Source organism: Cryptomeria japonica, chromosome 5 (assembly GCF_030272615.1).
Source record: "Cryptomeria japonica chromosome 5, Sugi_1.0, whole genome shotgun sequence".
NCBI lineage: Eukaryota > Viridiplantae > Streptophyta > Pinopsida > Cupressales > Cupressaceae > Cryptomeria > Cryptomeria japonica.
The window spans coordinates 542,020,428-542,037,711 of record NC_081409.1 but is presented as its reverse complement, the minus strand read 5'-3'; positions in this window follow the sequence as shown (position 1 = coordinate 542,037,711).

Genomic DNA, 17,284 nt, shown 5'->3' with positions numbered 1-17,284 from the left:
CTTAGGAAGGTCATTTCTATCTCCTTCTGATGGTTCTGATATATTGACAGAGCTTCCACTTTTTCCTTCCAACTTGTTACCTTCTTTGTTATTATTCTTTTCTTTCCAAACCTGTTTGTGGATGTTTATCATCACAGGTTTTTTAGGGTTGTTGGGGCAAGCCTTAGCCCAGCAACCAACTTTTTTGCAAGAGAAGCACACAAAGGGGAGTGATTCGAACTCTATTGACTATTCCCATAATCAAAGTTTGGAACTTATATCAATAGTGCTAGGAAGGTCCATATTCTATGAAATGTTGACACAGATACGTGCATAAACCAATCTCTTGCGAGCTGCTGTCATTGGATCTATCGCAACAAGCTCCTCAAAGGAGTTAGCAATTCCTGAGAAAACATCCTCCACCCAGTATTCCAACGGCAACCCTGGCAGCCTTACCCAAACCGAAGCAGATTCAAAGAAAGTGTCATTGAGTTCCATGTTAGGAGACCATTTTCTAATGGATAAAGAAGATTTACCAAACATCCAGGGGCCACCACTTAATGCAGCTTCGATATCTTCCCCACAAGAGAATGAGAATACAAAAAAACCTCTGGACAGGGCAAAGACATCAACCTAACCTTTCATTCTCCATTTTCTCTTAACAAAAGACCTAACATCCTCAATATTAGGTCGAGGTCCAACAAAATTCCCTACCAGAGAAAAAGCCATTAAAGAGATACTATGATCGATAACCAAATCAGGAATCTCAATAGCAAGCTTACCCATTTTATTATCTGATATATCTTTCACAAAGGGGAAAGACGATTTACCAGTTGGTTTTCCAGATGCTTTCCTTGCAAAAAGACTATTCCAGGGTTTGGAAACTTGCCCCTCCTTGATATTTTCTGAGTCAACTTTCACCGCCTCGGGGCTCGATTCATGGGAATCTTTCATCTTTTTGCGGTCAAGAGGAGGGTTTTGTAGCCATGGGTGCCCATCCTGTCTCCCATCCTCATCATCCATTGCTTGTCCTTGAGCTGCAGTGGATTCAGAACTAGAGGATCCAGCCTCGTTGTTCCCTCCATTTCCTGATTTCAAATTTCCCACTGCATTCGTTGTTCCCTCCATTTCCCGATTGTTTGCAGAGGTGTGTGTTGGGAAAGGATCTATATGATGACGACCAACATCATATGATTCATGTTATTCTATATGATGATGATCTATATGATGACGACCAACATCATAGGATCTATATTTCATCTTGTATTATGCATGTTATTCTATATGATGATGATCTATATGCATTGATTACATGGATGATATTATGATGATCTTTTCTTTTCTTTTATTATGATGATGATGATCTTCTATATGATGATGCAATAATAAATGTTTTTGATTTTTGATGATTTTGATGACCTTGGATGCAACTAAAAATGATTACTAACTTAAATGATGCAAATGCAATGATCTATATGGGAATGCAAATGAATGATTATGCAATATGTTTTTGATTTTTTATATGTAATGCTTATAATGATTATGAATCTAAGTGCAAAGATCCAACTAAATGATCTTAATGAACTTTCATGATAATGCAAATAATAATGATGATACACTACATGATTAATGAAATATACTTAATTGAATGCAAACTAATGCAATGATTTAAATGCAACTAAATGAAATGGATGATGATTAAAATGATTCTAAAAATGAATGCACCTATAATGATCAAATGCAAATTATTTTTTTGTTTGTCCAAGTATACTCAATCTTTACTCATGATCGTTGATCTGTGAATGAAATGAAATGCTTATAATGCAACTGACATTGAATGCTTATAATGCAGATGAATAATGAGCTAATGAAATGATCTAACTAAAAATGATATTGTCATTCTTCATATGTTATCTTGTAATAGTGCTTGATTTCATCATTGAGCTTTAAAATATTGTAAGAAAATACAAGCAACTTGACATAATGATCCAAGATGACCTCGGTATTTCTTACATGGATTTTGATATAGGAATTTAATACAAGCAACTTGATATAATGAATCAAGTTGACCTGAGTATTTCTTGCAAAACAGACAAGGATTATCTCCTTTCATGCATGACTCGAAACGTCCTCCTTAATCTTTTGCCGATCATATCCTTAGACAAGTACATACTTTAATAAGAGATAAACCACAAACAACAATCAAAGAAAATAATCATTCCCCATCATTGCTTCTCTATTCATGGACATCCTTGAGTCACATAGAGTACATGATTAGCAATAAAATCAAGAAATAAACATTGAATCTTGTACATCACTCTCATGTTCTTATGGTCATTAACTGATATAATCATCTTGATGAATGATATTTGATAATCCTTTATTACTTGCTGGTTGAATCTTCGGTTTCGGAGTTTCACGATCCAGTTGTCATGAAATGTCTTGATCTTCATTGCTTCGTTGCTCGTTATCTGTTACAAAACCCTATGTGTTTTTGGTTTTTTTCTAAGTTTTCCGAATGTTTTGGATTTTCAAAGATTCAAAAGATCACCTTAGCAAAAGGAATCAGGATTTTGCCCCCAGCGAAAACAAAAATTTATTATGGATATATGAATTGATCAAGATCCAAACCATGGCGGGATACAAATGCAAATTGATTGATTCTAATAAAATCTAAGACATTGACTACGATAAGTATGTCAAAAATTGATAATTGTTGGTAAGCTGCATATTTTCTGCTAATGGTTCAGAGCAATGGAAGCGAAAGATGGAATGGATAAGCTAGGATAGATGGAAGCGATAGATGCAATATGATGGAATGAATAGGTGCGCAAAGCAATCTCATAGATGGAGAAAATCACTTTTTAGATAGCCCCTGTTTACCAGGTTTTCACCATCTAAATTTATTACATTTTTTTATTTGTTTTTGATTTTTTTGTCTTTCCTGATTTTTGAGAGATGAAACATGTTGTGCCATCAATTGATAAAGATAAGACTACCCAGAAAAAAATCCAGTAGTCATACTGATCTATGTCATTGTTTTAGTTTATTTGATGATTGATAAGAATATCTGGTTTCGAGTGTACCTATCCCTGTATAAGACATGTTGATGTTGATAGATTTTGAGTGATGAATTGATTAACAAGACACGTGATCACTTTGATTGCAGACTTTGAGAGTTTTCTTGTTTGTTGATTTGATGGATGGGCCATGCGCTCATGCTTTGATTTTCAATTTTGTTCTTTTGTTTTTGTCAACTTTTTAATTTTTAGTTTTTGGACATTTTGTGATTTTTTTTTTTTGAATTAGAAGCAAGATGTATTTGGTTGCCCCAATGTATAGCAAGACAAGGAATTGATGAATTGTTGAGTTGAAGATGAATGGGTGAAAGATGGATGCATCTTATTATGGAGCATGAAGAGACATGTCAAGAGCTTCTTAAAATCATGTTTTTAGAGCTTCTTAAAATCATGTTTTTGTCCTTATTTTTTATCCAGATCAAGGATGGAAAAATGGATATGGATGGAGATAGGATATGAATAGAAGAAACAAGATCATAGATAGTGATAGATAATGGAAGAAACGAATAGTTAGCATATATGGTATAGATTAGCATGAAGCAAGATTGTAGATAGCACTGGATGAATTTAGATAGAGTAATCGATACTGGAGGAAGGAAAATGGGAGATGTGGTATGAAGAATAGAGTGGATGAAACTTTGACCCCAAGTATAGAGGTCTTCATTTGTAAAGAGGTGATATGTAAGATTGTCACGGTATTTGGCACCACCTGAATAAGTGTTCCTGAACTTTTCAAAGATAGAGACCCAACCCACACTTAGAACCTCTGAAAAATTCAACCAAACATATTTACCAACTAGGAAGCAAACTCAAAAGGGAAGAAGAATCCCAAATTGGATCAAGGTACTTAGTCTTTGATTACCCATGTGTGTGAAAGTGAGTTCATTCTGGCTCATATGATCATTGTAATCTTCAGAATCCAACATGGCTAGCTACATGAGTTACCTTGACTTCAAAAGCATCCTGGATAAAGCCTCGATGCCAACAAGCGTCCATAGCTCCAACGAGGTTAGCGTTGTAATATCACAAATATTGCTCCATTTCTAGCCAGGCGTCCATAGCCCTGATGGAGTTACTCATATATTCCCATTGCCAAGCTTTTGATATTTGTTTTTTTTTCTTTTCTAGATATTTCTTTTCCTGATCATGCTTTGGATATTTTGATATTGTCTTTTTCTTTTCTTATTTTGATTGCATTGGCTTGTAAGTAATAAAATTTACATGGGTTTGATAATTACAGTGGCGCTGAAGCAAGATTTTAGATTTTTCACTAGCCATGTCTTCGACTAAGAGATCACAATGATTTAGAGAAATTGATTAAGTGTATGAGATATAGTAATCAAAAGATGTCGGTACCAAGATATGATAAGTGGTTCTTTTCTGGATTGAGTGTGTATCCCAACCAAAAGATAATGTTAAAGAGGAATGACCTCAGATTATGAAGTGTATCATGAATAGATATCTAGGAAAAGGACTGAACATGAGATTCGAGTATGGGCAAGCATGTGACAAAATTACACAAATGCCTATTTCACAGATGATGAATTTATGCAAAGGATTGAATGAAAGGGATGGAAGGGTAGAAAAGATGTGTTCGATAATAGATAGAATGTTTAAAGATTTGTGCGAGGATAGATGAAAATGTATTCAAGATGAGTGTTGGTACACAACTTGAGAAGTGATGAAGAGATGGAAGAAAATTGAATTTTGGGACATAAGAACCCAAAATAGATAAAGGAAATGATGGAAGAATAGTTTTGAAAAGATGTTTAGATAGATGTTTGAAAGAAGTTCAAAGATGTGTGCCTTTGTTTATCTTTCTTATGAATCATTTGAGGTGATGGAATGGTGGATGGAGGGAAGTAAGGACCCAAGATGGATGGAAGGGATGGAGAGTTTGAATTTGGAAGGAAAGGACCTAAAATGGATTTGGAGGATGAAGAGTTTGACTTTGGAATGAAAGGAGCTAAAATGGATTTGGAGGATGAAGAGTTTGACTTTGGAACGAAAGGCCCTAAAATAGATTTGGAGGTTGAAGAGTTTTCTTGATCTTGATCTTGACTTGGAGTAGGATCATTTGAGTTTGTGATTTTCACTTGATTTTGAATTAGATTAGTGAAGGAGATGGAAGAGATATCATGCTCTTGCTTAGGAGGTGGATGTTGAATGAGACTCTTCTCTTGAGATAAAAGGGGATCATAGTGGATGGAATACCAAAATTTTAGGGGATCATCATAAGACTTTTGATAGGCAGGATCTTGATAAAAAAATGGGATTAGATTGGAGAGCTATGATATCTTGATCTTTATTTAGGCGAGGACTCATTTCCTTTGAATAAGCTTCTTCTTTTTCAAGCGACAAGGGATGGTCACATGAGTGATCAAAGTTTCAGTTTAGATAGGTTGATGTTATTGACTTGATGGATACTTCATTTCAGATACTCAAGCTCACTAAGTCGAATAGAGGGTTTGTTCGATAGGCCCCTATGACAAAGTACGTCAAATGATATGGCTAAAGTCTCTCGATATGGAAACTTGATTTGACTAACTTGAATTCCTAGCTAGGTATTGTTGTCATTGAGATAGTTGGATGATAAATTCTTGATCACTTGGTTTGATATTCCCCTAATCTTGTTGGATGAAAATCTTGCCTAAAGATAGTTGAAAAATTGATAACCACCTCAAAAAAGTGCTTTGTTTGATTTGGAAATTCTTCTCCCTCTAAGGTTTCTCTTTTCTCTTTGTTTTGAATTGATTGTTGTGTTGGTTGATTTGCAAGATATTTCAATGTTCATAAAAAGAAGACATAGCACACATGAAAACAATGATCATCCCTATGCTAAACATTGAGTGTATGTTTTTGTGAGGATATTTTCAAATCCCCAATGTTTTCACTGGTTTGATTTACAATAAAGGACACATTAGATAGACACTTTATTCAAAGGTCATCAAAAATATCACAGTCCACTAGTCTCGATACTCCGTCAGCTCAAACAGCCTTGTCACCCCCTAGAGGGCGCCCGTTTTCTTGCCTTTTGCCAGAAATTAACCCAAAGTGAATTGCTTCACAGTTGGGTAGTTATCTTGGGAGATATATGGTGAGTAATCTTGGGGGTGGATTATTCCCCACCCTTGCACTATGATATTGCCAATGTATGGTAACTGACTCGGCTCAAAGATTCTACTTCTATGGTTCGTAGTAAGGATTTTGTTCAACGTGGAAAATGATAAACTCAATTAAGAGGCTTCCCAACCTTTAGAACAAAGGTTTTTCGCATCACAAGGATACTAGGGGAAGGCTATCAAATACACACTTCCATTGTAGGGGATTTTCATCCTCCTCCACATTTGATTATAGTGGGTTAGTAAACTTGGTGATAAATTTGTTGCCCACTTGGGTTGTACCCTTCACACTAGCCCTTTCGAGGCTTTGAGAAGGCAGACCCTCTAAAGGATTTAATGCTTGAAAGTAAAGAAAGCATAAAAGAGTGGGTTTGGCTTTTTGGTCACCCAATTAAGGGGAGAGCATATACCTACCAATTAAGACAAAGCAATCAAAGTTCTTTTTAACCTTTTCAAAACAATTGTTGGCTAAGTCCTATTTGGAGATGTTGCTCCAACAAGCATGGTGTTTATTTTAGCCCCACATAGCAAATGATTTTCTAAACTAGGAATTGGAAATCTTGGTCAACAAAATGAAAATCATTGCAAAAAGTAACTTTCTTTGTAAGAATGGACAAGTTGATTATTCTTTTTAACTTGCAAAAATAAGATTGATTGTGCTTTTTACCTTTGGAAGAAAATGAAAGATTGTTGTTCTTTTTAGAGCCCAAAATTTGAGGTGTGAATCCCAACTTTGCAAGATAGTAAATGTTTGATTTGTTGTTCTTTTTACCTTGCAAATGTGATTATTTTTAGAGCCCAAAAACAAGTGAGGTATTTTTAGAACACCAAATTGAAAAATGAAGTTCTTTTTACCCAAAAGGAAATATGAGTTCTTTTTAACCAACTTTGAAAAAGCTAGAAAAGAAATCACTAAATCCTAACTTAACTCCTCCAAATCTGCAAGAAACTATTAGAAACCTGCAATAAAAAAGAAGTTAGTGAAAATCCAAAACCTTAGGTGGGCTTCCACAAGCCTAATTTCAAATCGTGGTTACAAATTTTTCACTCCTGATTCTGAAATGCCCTGAAATTTGACTGTCTGAAATTTGGAGGATCTTCCAAAAACTAGATTTTGCATTATAACTCCTAGAGGTCTAAAACCCCTCTCAAACATCTTGACAATATATATGGAATATAACTTAAAGTATAATCAACATCCTGACAATATATATGGAATATAACTTAAAGTATAAATGATTATACTTTAAGTTATATTCCATATATATTGTCAGGATGTTTGAGAGGGGTTTTAGACCTCTAGGAGTTATAATGCAAAATCTAGTTTTTGGAAGATCCTCCAAATTTCAGACTTAGTCAAATTTCAGGGCATTTCACAATCGAGTGAAAAATTTGTAACCACGATTTGAAATTAGGCTTGTGGAAGCCCACCTAAGGTTTTGTATTTTCACTAACTTATACTTAAATGTTATATTCCATATATATTATCCTTCCATAAGCCTAAGTTCAAGATTTGATTACAAATTTTGCAATCTGTTTCAAATGCGCTATCTTAGAGAACATATGCTCTAAAATAATTGTCAAATACACTAAACAATATGTCAAATGCACTAACCTGCGTTACAAAAGTGCTAACCTATGTTCATAAGCGCTAACCTGCTTCACAAAAGCGCTAATCTGTGTTACAAAAGCGCTAACCAATGTTACATAAGCGCTAACCTATTGTTTGAAGGTGTGGATTCATGATTAAAAGTGTTATTCTATTGAAAATAGGCGCTAACCTAAGCAACAAAAGCGCTAACTTACTCAACATGTGCGCTATCAAATTTCACAGATGCGTGAAACTGACTTACAAAAGCATTAAATTGATTTCGCAAGAATAAGACAAGATATTAGAAAAGGTAAGTTCGAGGCCTGAGCCCCACGGTGGGCGCCAAAATGTGTCGACTTGAATTTCATCATCAGAATACTACCTGCAACATGTTAGTTTCACAAAATACAAAGGAAATGCTATAGGAAATCCAAACTCAACCAATGAAACTACATGAAATACATATAAAATAAAAACACTATTATTACCTTCATGATTTAAGTCTCATTGTGTCCTAACTCCACTGTTCCTGGTTGCAGATGGTGTGCTCTCAGACAAGCACTGATAGCTTTCAAGATGGCATATGAAGAATGGACTGATAACTGATAGTTAACTGATGCTATGATATGCAATGCTAAAAGACTATGCTAAAATCATTATGCTAAATTATTATGCTATTTGCTTCAAGATTAAAACTCAAAGGTGCATACGTTTTCACAAATGATTAGCTTGCAAATTCACTTGAAGACTTACTCTCTCTCAACTCAAACTCCTGATATTTTAGACTTTGAGAGGATAAGATGATGTAGCCCAGATCAACGGTCATGATCAGATCTACAGATTTGGATGGTTGTGAGCAAAGGTGAAGGTTGAGAGAAAGGGGGAAGGAGAAGACAAGTGTCACTCATCTCACCTTGACTAGGTTGCTGATTGAGGGAATCTAGGGATGGTTGGAGAAAATGTAGGCATGAGAGGACATGTGGACTCAAGTCCTTCCTAAGATGTAAGTATGTTGGAGAGAATATAGAAGGAGGTTATGGAATGTGTACTTACACAATATTTCATTAAATTTGGAGGTTGAAGATAAGTGGCTAATAAATGTTTTATTTATTTTAATTTTGTTGAATTAATTTAGCCACATGATTGATGAGTTGGCAAAGGAAAGATGAAGTGGAGATGGAAGGATGAGTTGGAAAAGGGATTAAATAATTTATAAATTATTTAATATTTGAGACTATAGGATAGGAGGATAATCATTAAATATTAGATATTCGAATGCTTGGAGGAAATAATTAAATATTTAGATATTCAATTAATTGATCAGAAGAATAATTAAATATTAGATATTTAATTAATTAGAGGAATAGGATAGATGAATTAATTAATAAAATATTTCAATTTAATTAATTAATAGAAAGACACGAAAATGAATTAAATAAATTAATCTTTTCAAATTAACTATTTAATAAAAGAATAATTATTAAATAAATATAAAATATTTATTTAATTGCTCATAGCCATTTTTATGTGTATACAACCACCATCACAACAAGCACAGACACAAACCCACCATGCCTGAACAAAGGGCCCATAGTTGTGAGCAAAGAGGAAAGCCCCCCGAACAACCATATTTCCCCTCCTAGCAGCAGAAAAATAAGTACATGTAATTGAGCCAAAGAGCTCAAAGAGCCTTGGAAAGAGAAAACAAAAAAATCAAAGGCAACATTACAAGAATCCATGAATCTTTTGGGGATGACCACACAACACAATGGTTAGTTGTGAGCCTCCTACATGGGAGGTCTTGGGTTCGAGTCTACTCGACTAGTTCTTAGCTCTAGGGAAAAGCTAAAAAATACCGCTTTGGTTGTGACTTGTCAAAAAAAAAGAATCCATGAATCTTTTTAAGGTACAATGGCAATAACCATTCATCAAAATTTTGAGGTAGTTTATATCAATAACATTAATCCTCTTACCATGTGTAGAAAGACAGAAAACCTTGAATCATACTTGAAAACTTTACATTATATTCAAAGAGTCAATATTTTAGACTAGAATCATATTTCTCAAAATAATTTAATCATTTGATTACTCACAAGATCAATATGATCACAATATGTACATCTTATCAAGCTAGACAAAATTCAGACTAAAAATAAAGATAAAAAGTATAATGAATTTGAATTATGAACAATCTCCAAAATATGACCTTGTAGAAGTCATAATTTTATCAACTTATATTATATATCTTAAGGGTAGATGAAATTTTTTTTGACTTTTGACTCTTAATTAACCAAAATGATACAATTATCATGATATGACTTCCACCTATTGTCACCCTAGTGCAATGAACTTTATAAACCATCCAAAATAAAATAAAAGTTCTTGCAACTTAAAGATTTTTATGAGAAAGCTGAAGAACTACAACCAATATTAACTTTTCAAATTTGTGGCAAGTTGTTCCATAACACCAAAGACTCTTGATATAAACAATTCACACAAAAAAACTTTGAAAATGTTAAAAACCCAAAAAGACAACAAAATCTACAACATCAAAACAATATTAGCAATAATATTGAGAATAATGATGTCAAAATGCCAAAAGTAATGATGAAGTCATCCAAGTGTTTTTAATTAGTAAAGCAACATTAACTAGGGCGCTGACCCTTAACATAGTAAAAAACTATCAACAAACAACAAGTTGATGGTATGATGAAAGAATAAGTATCTGGTAGAATACTGAGAGGGGGGGATGAATCAGTATATTGAAAAACTGATACAAATTCCCAAGCTCAAACTCAGTCAAACAAAGTAAACATATCTCAGTCAAGATCAATATTCTTAGGAATACTTGGCATTAATCGTTTTAACTATTATGACAACTTTTAGAAGTAAACACCTTCAATCTTGTAAACATCAACAATGCTTAATATTAACTCAACATATTCATCTCTCAATGCTTCTACTTATCATGCCTTATCAGAAATTAACCAAATCAACAAATAAGATCACAACCACAAAAGCATTCACCACTTGACAAAAATGTTTATACGTGGAAAACCCAAATAGGTAAAAACCACGGTGAGATGGGACTGAGAAGGATAGCTATCTGAACTCTCTTGAAGTTCGCCCTGTAAGGAGCCAAAGCTTGTTAGAACTTTACAATAAGTCTTGTTAAGAACTAATTCCGGTTAGGAATCACCTGGTTAAAGGGTTTACAAATATGCCTTGTTAGAAGCACAATACCCTGTTAGGAGTAACCTCGTTGGAAGATTTAAGAATCCAAGTTAATGGACCACCTTGTTAGAGGATTTAATGAGTAACCAAGCTTGTTAGAGCTTACCTGGTTAAGGGATTTTACTTATGTTGTAATTGTTAGAAAACAACAGGTTTTCTTGATCTATCTGAGTAGCACTACATTTGCTTGATCAGATCCTTCTAAGCTTCAATCTGCCTTCACTCAAAACTGCAGATCCATTCACTGGTTTGGCAACCACACACTCAACGAGTTTTCTACCAATCTTGCCAACAACCTTTACAAACAATTTCATAGACCTTAAATACAAATCAATTAGGTCGGTAACACAACAAAAACCTTATTCTCATCATTGAGATTACAAACAAGTCGGTTCAATCTTGATCGTTAGAAATCATGACAATCTCTTCACATTCTTCAAGACAATTCCAACCGCTCCATGAACACCGCTCCATTGGACTTTGTAACTCATCACACGTTGTGCATTAAATGCAATCCACTTTGCTCCTTCCCTAGACAATAAGAAAACGTGTCAAACCATTTTGAATTTGTCCTCATACAATGATCACATGTGTCTCCATCATTACCGCTCATCAGATAATAAACCAACAAACTTGATCGGTTAGGGTTTAACAGTTGATAGGGTTTACCGGTTACATTACATAGAAAGGTTTGACCCTTTACACCGGTTCACTAATTCAACTCACAAACTTTACATACCGGTTACAATATCATCTACAACTCTCTTCTTACTGGTTACTAGCCAATATATAAAACAACAATATCAATAATAACATGAATACCTTTTACCGGTTCAATTGACATCAATGACAACATATCATTAATGCAATCTCTATGCAAAATGCCAATAAACTCAAAATGCCAACAATCTCCCCCTTTGGCATTGATGGCAATACAAATATCAACGCCTCCGATTGCTGCTGAGATTGGTGAATAGGAATCCTGGTTTACATTACCAAGTATTCACCTTGCTCTGTGTGTCTTTAGCCTAACGCTGGTGAGTTGGAATCCTGGTTTACATTACCAAGTATTTACCTTATCAGACACATAATTCTTCTCCTCAATCACATAATTCTTCTCCCCCTTTGACAACAATGCCAAAGTGAAAGTAAAACATGTAATTCCGCTCTCACTGTGCATCAACATCATTCTGCAACTTGATGCTCCCCCTGTGGAATACATCCACTCCTTCATCAATCCATATAAGATTCTACAAGTAATTCAGGGACTAATGCAATCAGCATCATGTTCAACTGACTTCATGAAGAGGGACAACCCCCAATTGACTTCTAAGATACTCAAAAGTGGTCTTAGGCAAAGGTTTGGTAAAGATATCTGCAAGTTGCTCCTTGGTAGAAACATGCTCCAAGATAACATCTTTACTTTGAACTTTTTCCCATCTTTGCTGTCCAAGATCGATCTAAACAAGATTTTTAGAAATGTTTATTCCACTTGTATTATCACACAAAATCTTTATAGGTTCTGAGATTTTCATCTTCAAACCTTCCAAAATGTGCCTCATCCACATAGCTTGTGTGCAATTCATATACGCTGCTACATATTCAGCTTCTGCACTAGATTGTGAAGTGCAACTCTGCTTTTTACTACTCCGTGAGACTAGCCTTCCTCCTAGAAAGAATGCTCCACCGGTAGTACTCTTCCGGTCATCAATATTTCCTGCCTAATCAACATTTGTGTATGCCTGCAAGTCAAAATCTCCACCATATGGATACCATAATCCATAATCAACAGTACCTTTCAGATATCTAAAGGTTCTCTTAGTTGCCATCAGATGTGCCTCCTTTGGAATCTTCTGAAATCTTGCCACAATACCAACTGCATGGGCAATATCTGGTCAACTGTGAACAACATAGTGTAGTTTTCCAATCATTGACCTGAATTCCTTTTCATCTACAAAATTAGATGCATCTTCCTTGGACAATTTACAACTTGTAACCATTGGGGTTACAACTAGTTTATAGTCACTCATATCGAAAGTCTTCAAAACCTCCTTCACATACTTGGATTGAGTAATGAAAATACCATTCTTCATTTGTTGTATCTGTAAGGCTATGAATTTTTTTATTTCCCCTACTAATGACATCTCAAATTCATTCTTCATTTCATCTGCAAAACAATTACTCATTTCATCATTTCCTCCAAATATAATGTCATCAACAAATACTTCACTGACCAATATATCATCTCCTTCAGACTTGAGATAAATGTTGTTGTCATCACTGGTTCTAGCAAAGCCTATCTTCATCAGATGAGTATGAAGTCATTCATACCATGCTCTGGGTGCCTGCTTTAGTCCATAAAAATCTTTATGCAGTTTGCATACCATGTCTTCCTTATCTATCAATGCATAACCATTAGGTTGCTCTATATAAACCTCTTCTTCCAGTATCCCATTCAAGAATGCAGACTTGAAATCCATCTGGTATTTATGAGCTGCAAATGCAAGTAGTGTCCTGACACCTTCCAGTCTTGCTACTGGTGCAAAAGTTTCTCCATAGTATTCTCCTTCTTCTTGCGCATAACCTTTGCATACTAATCTTGCCTTATTGCAAACTACAACACCATCTTCATTTAACTTGTTTCTGAATACCCATTTAGTACCTATAACATTCTTGTTTACCGGTTGGGGTACTAGGGTCCAAGTGTTGTTTTTCTCAATTTGGTTCTACTCCTCCTCCATAGCTTTCACCCAATGATCATCACCAAATGCCTCTTTAGCATTTTTGGGTTCAAAGGTGTATATCATGCAAGAGTTCTCTCTTATTCTCCTTCTAGTTAGTACTCCAACATCCTTATCCCCAGTTATCTGTTTAGGACTGTGATTCAGTCTCACATACCTAGGAATAACATGATCATTCTCTTCAGGTTCATCTTCTTCATTGTCATCTTTCTCTGAATTTATTTGTTCTAGTTGAACAAGTACATCAGGATTTGCTTTACCAGTTTCAGATTTAACAGTTTCAAGTTCTAAAAGAAAAATGCAAGGATCTTCATCCTTCTTCTCAAAACCGGTTCCTTCTAATATTTCAGGACATTCATCTACACGAACATCAACACTCTCAACAATTTTTTGTGTCCGGTTGTTGAAGCATTTATAGGCCTTACTCTTGGTGGAATAGCCAAGAAGTATGTCTTCATCACTCTTAGCTTCAAACTGTCTTATGTAGTCACCTCTTTTAATAAAACATTTGCTACCAAATATTTTAAAATAGCTAACATCATGTGATCTCCCATACTAGTACTCGTATGGGGTTTTGTCCTTACCTCTTTTTACCAGAACTCGGTTCATTGTGTAGACAGTTGTTCTTACAACTTCTTTCCAAAAGGTTTTTGATACACCTCCTTGTATCAACATAGTTCTAGCAGCTTCAACCATTGACCGATTGTTTCTCTCTGCTATACCATTCTGTTGTGGTGTCCTTCGTGCAGAAAGTTGCCGCTTGATACCATTATCATCATAATATTTAGTGAATGTTGCAGAAGTGAATTCACCACCTTGATGTGTTCTTAGACACTTTATCTTTTTGCCACTCTCTTTCTCAGCTAAGGCTTTGAATGCCTTGAATTTTCCAAAAGCTTCATTCTTATCCTTCAAGAATGTGACTCACATCATCCTTAAACAATCATCAATGAAGATCATGAAGTATTTGTCACCTTGAATGCTTCTTGTTCTTATTGGTCCACATAGGTTTGTATGAACCAAATCTAACAAGTGCTTTGCTGAGAAGGACTTTCTCTTGAAAGTTGAAGAAGTCATCTTTCCTAGTTGACATTCTTTACAAAGAGCATTATCTGGTTTGTCCAGCTGAGGCAAACCTCAAACTGTCTTAGACTTGCTTACTTTAATAATATTGTCAAAATTTATATGACAAAATATCCTATGCCAAAGCCAACTATCATCTAATTTTGCAATCAAACAGTTGCTAACTTTAGGATTGAGATAAAATAGATTACCTCTAGTCTATTTCCCCGTTGCAATTAATTCATCTTTGTTGTCAAAGATTTTGCATATACCATTTCTGAACTCCAATGGGTAACCTTTGTCATTAAGTTGTGCCACACTTAACAGATTGTGCTTTAGGCCTTCAACCCAATAGACATCATCAGCACTGCTCTTCCCATTAAGAGAAATAACTCCCTTACCTTTTACCATACAGGGTGAGTCATTGCCAAATCTAACAACACCGCCATCAAATTCCTTTAGGGAAAAAAATTTGCTCCGATCACCGATCATGTGATGTGAACAACCACTATCAATGATCCAATCATTAGAGTTATCCATTCTGGATACTAGTACCTTCTGATATGATACTTCTTCCTTAATTTCTACAAACACAATATCTTCACTAGCATCATCATCAGATTCATCATCAGTAATACCATTGTTAATAGCTACAAGACAATCTCTCTTGCCTTTACCCTTGTACTTCTTAAATTTATCTCTCTTGTAATTATTTTCACCATTAGGGCAGTTTGTTGTTATATGACCAATCTTGATGCATGCAAAACATTTTAAAGGTAGCTTACCTCTATATTTACCAGTGCCTCTTGGCAATCGTTTTGCCAACAATGCTTCAAGTTCCACTAAGTTGTCTTCATCATCAACATCTGCTGGATCTAGATTCATAGCTATTGTCGGTATCTCTACTTCTTCTCACAGATGGGTTAGAGACAGAAGCTCTGAATGGAGATTTTGATTTCTGTACACTACCATCATAGCCATTTAGTTCAAAAGCAGTAAGTTTTCCAATAATAGAGTTAAGAGTTACCTTTGTCTTGTCAATGGATTTTAGCTCCTGAATAGCTGCAACTCAGATAGCATAGATCGGTAGCAGGGTTCTCAGTGCCTTACTGATTACTGTGGCATATTCCACTTTCCCTCCTGCACTCTTTATCTCTCCAACTATCTCTTTGATCATTTGACCATACTGTTGGATGTTCTCACCTTCAGACATTCTCATGTCGTCAAACTTGCCTCTTAAACTCTCTTCTTTAGCAATCTTGACATGCTCATCACCGCTATAGATATCTTCAAGTTTCTTCCATACTTCATATGCAGTTTCAAGACCATGAACATCTACATATTCAGCACCAGACAGGGAACTGATAATAGCTTCTAATGCCTGGTGATTTTCTTGTTGTTCTTTCTTTTGATCATCAGTTAGGGGTCTAGTAGGTGTAGTATACTTATGTTCTATATGATCCCAATACTGACTACCAAGACTCTTAATGTAAATCTTCATTCTGTCACTCCATATTCTATAGTTATCTTTGTTAAACTTCGGACCTTCTTTCTTCATCATGATCTACAAGATCTTTTCCTCAAGTTGTTAGGCTTTTAGATTAAGAGGACCTAGATAGCTCTGATACCAATTGATGGTATAATGAAAGAATAAGTATCCTGTAGAATACTGAGGGGGGGGGTGAATCAGTATATTGAAAAATTGATACAAAGTTCCCAAGCTCAAACTCAATCAAACAAAGTAAACATATCTTAGTCAAGATCAATATTCTTAGGAATACTTGACATTAACCGGTTTAACTGTTATGACAACTTTTAGAAGTAAACACCTTCAATCTTGTCAACATCAACAATGCTTAATCTTAACTCAACATATTCATCTCTCAATGCTTCTACTTATCATGCCTTATCAGAAATTAACCAAATCAACAAATAAGATCACAACCACAAAAGCATTGACCACTTGACACAAATGTTTATACGTGGAAAACCCAAATAGGTAAAAACCACGGTGAGATGGGACTCACAAGGATATCTATCTGAACTCTCTTGAAGTTCGCCCTATTAGGAGCCAAGGCTTGTTAGAGCTTTACCATAAGTCCTGTTAAGAACTAATTTCGGTTAGGAATCACTCGGTTAAGGGATTTACAAATATGCCTTGTTAGAAGCACAATACCCTATTAGGAGTAACCTCGTTGGAGGATTTAAGAATCCAAGCTAATGGACCACCTTATTAGAGGATTTAATGAGTAACCAAGCCTGTTAGAGCTTACCCGGTTAAAGGATTTTACTTCTCTTGTAATTGTTAGAGAACAACAGGTTTTCTTGATCTGTCTGAGTAGCACTACATTTGCTTGATCAAATCCTTCTAAGCTTCAATTTGCCTTCACTAAAAAATGTAGATCCATTCACTGGTTGAGCAACCACACACTCAACGGGTTTTCTACCAATCTTGCCAACAACCTTTACAAACAA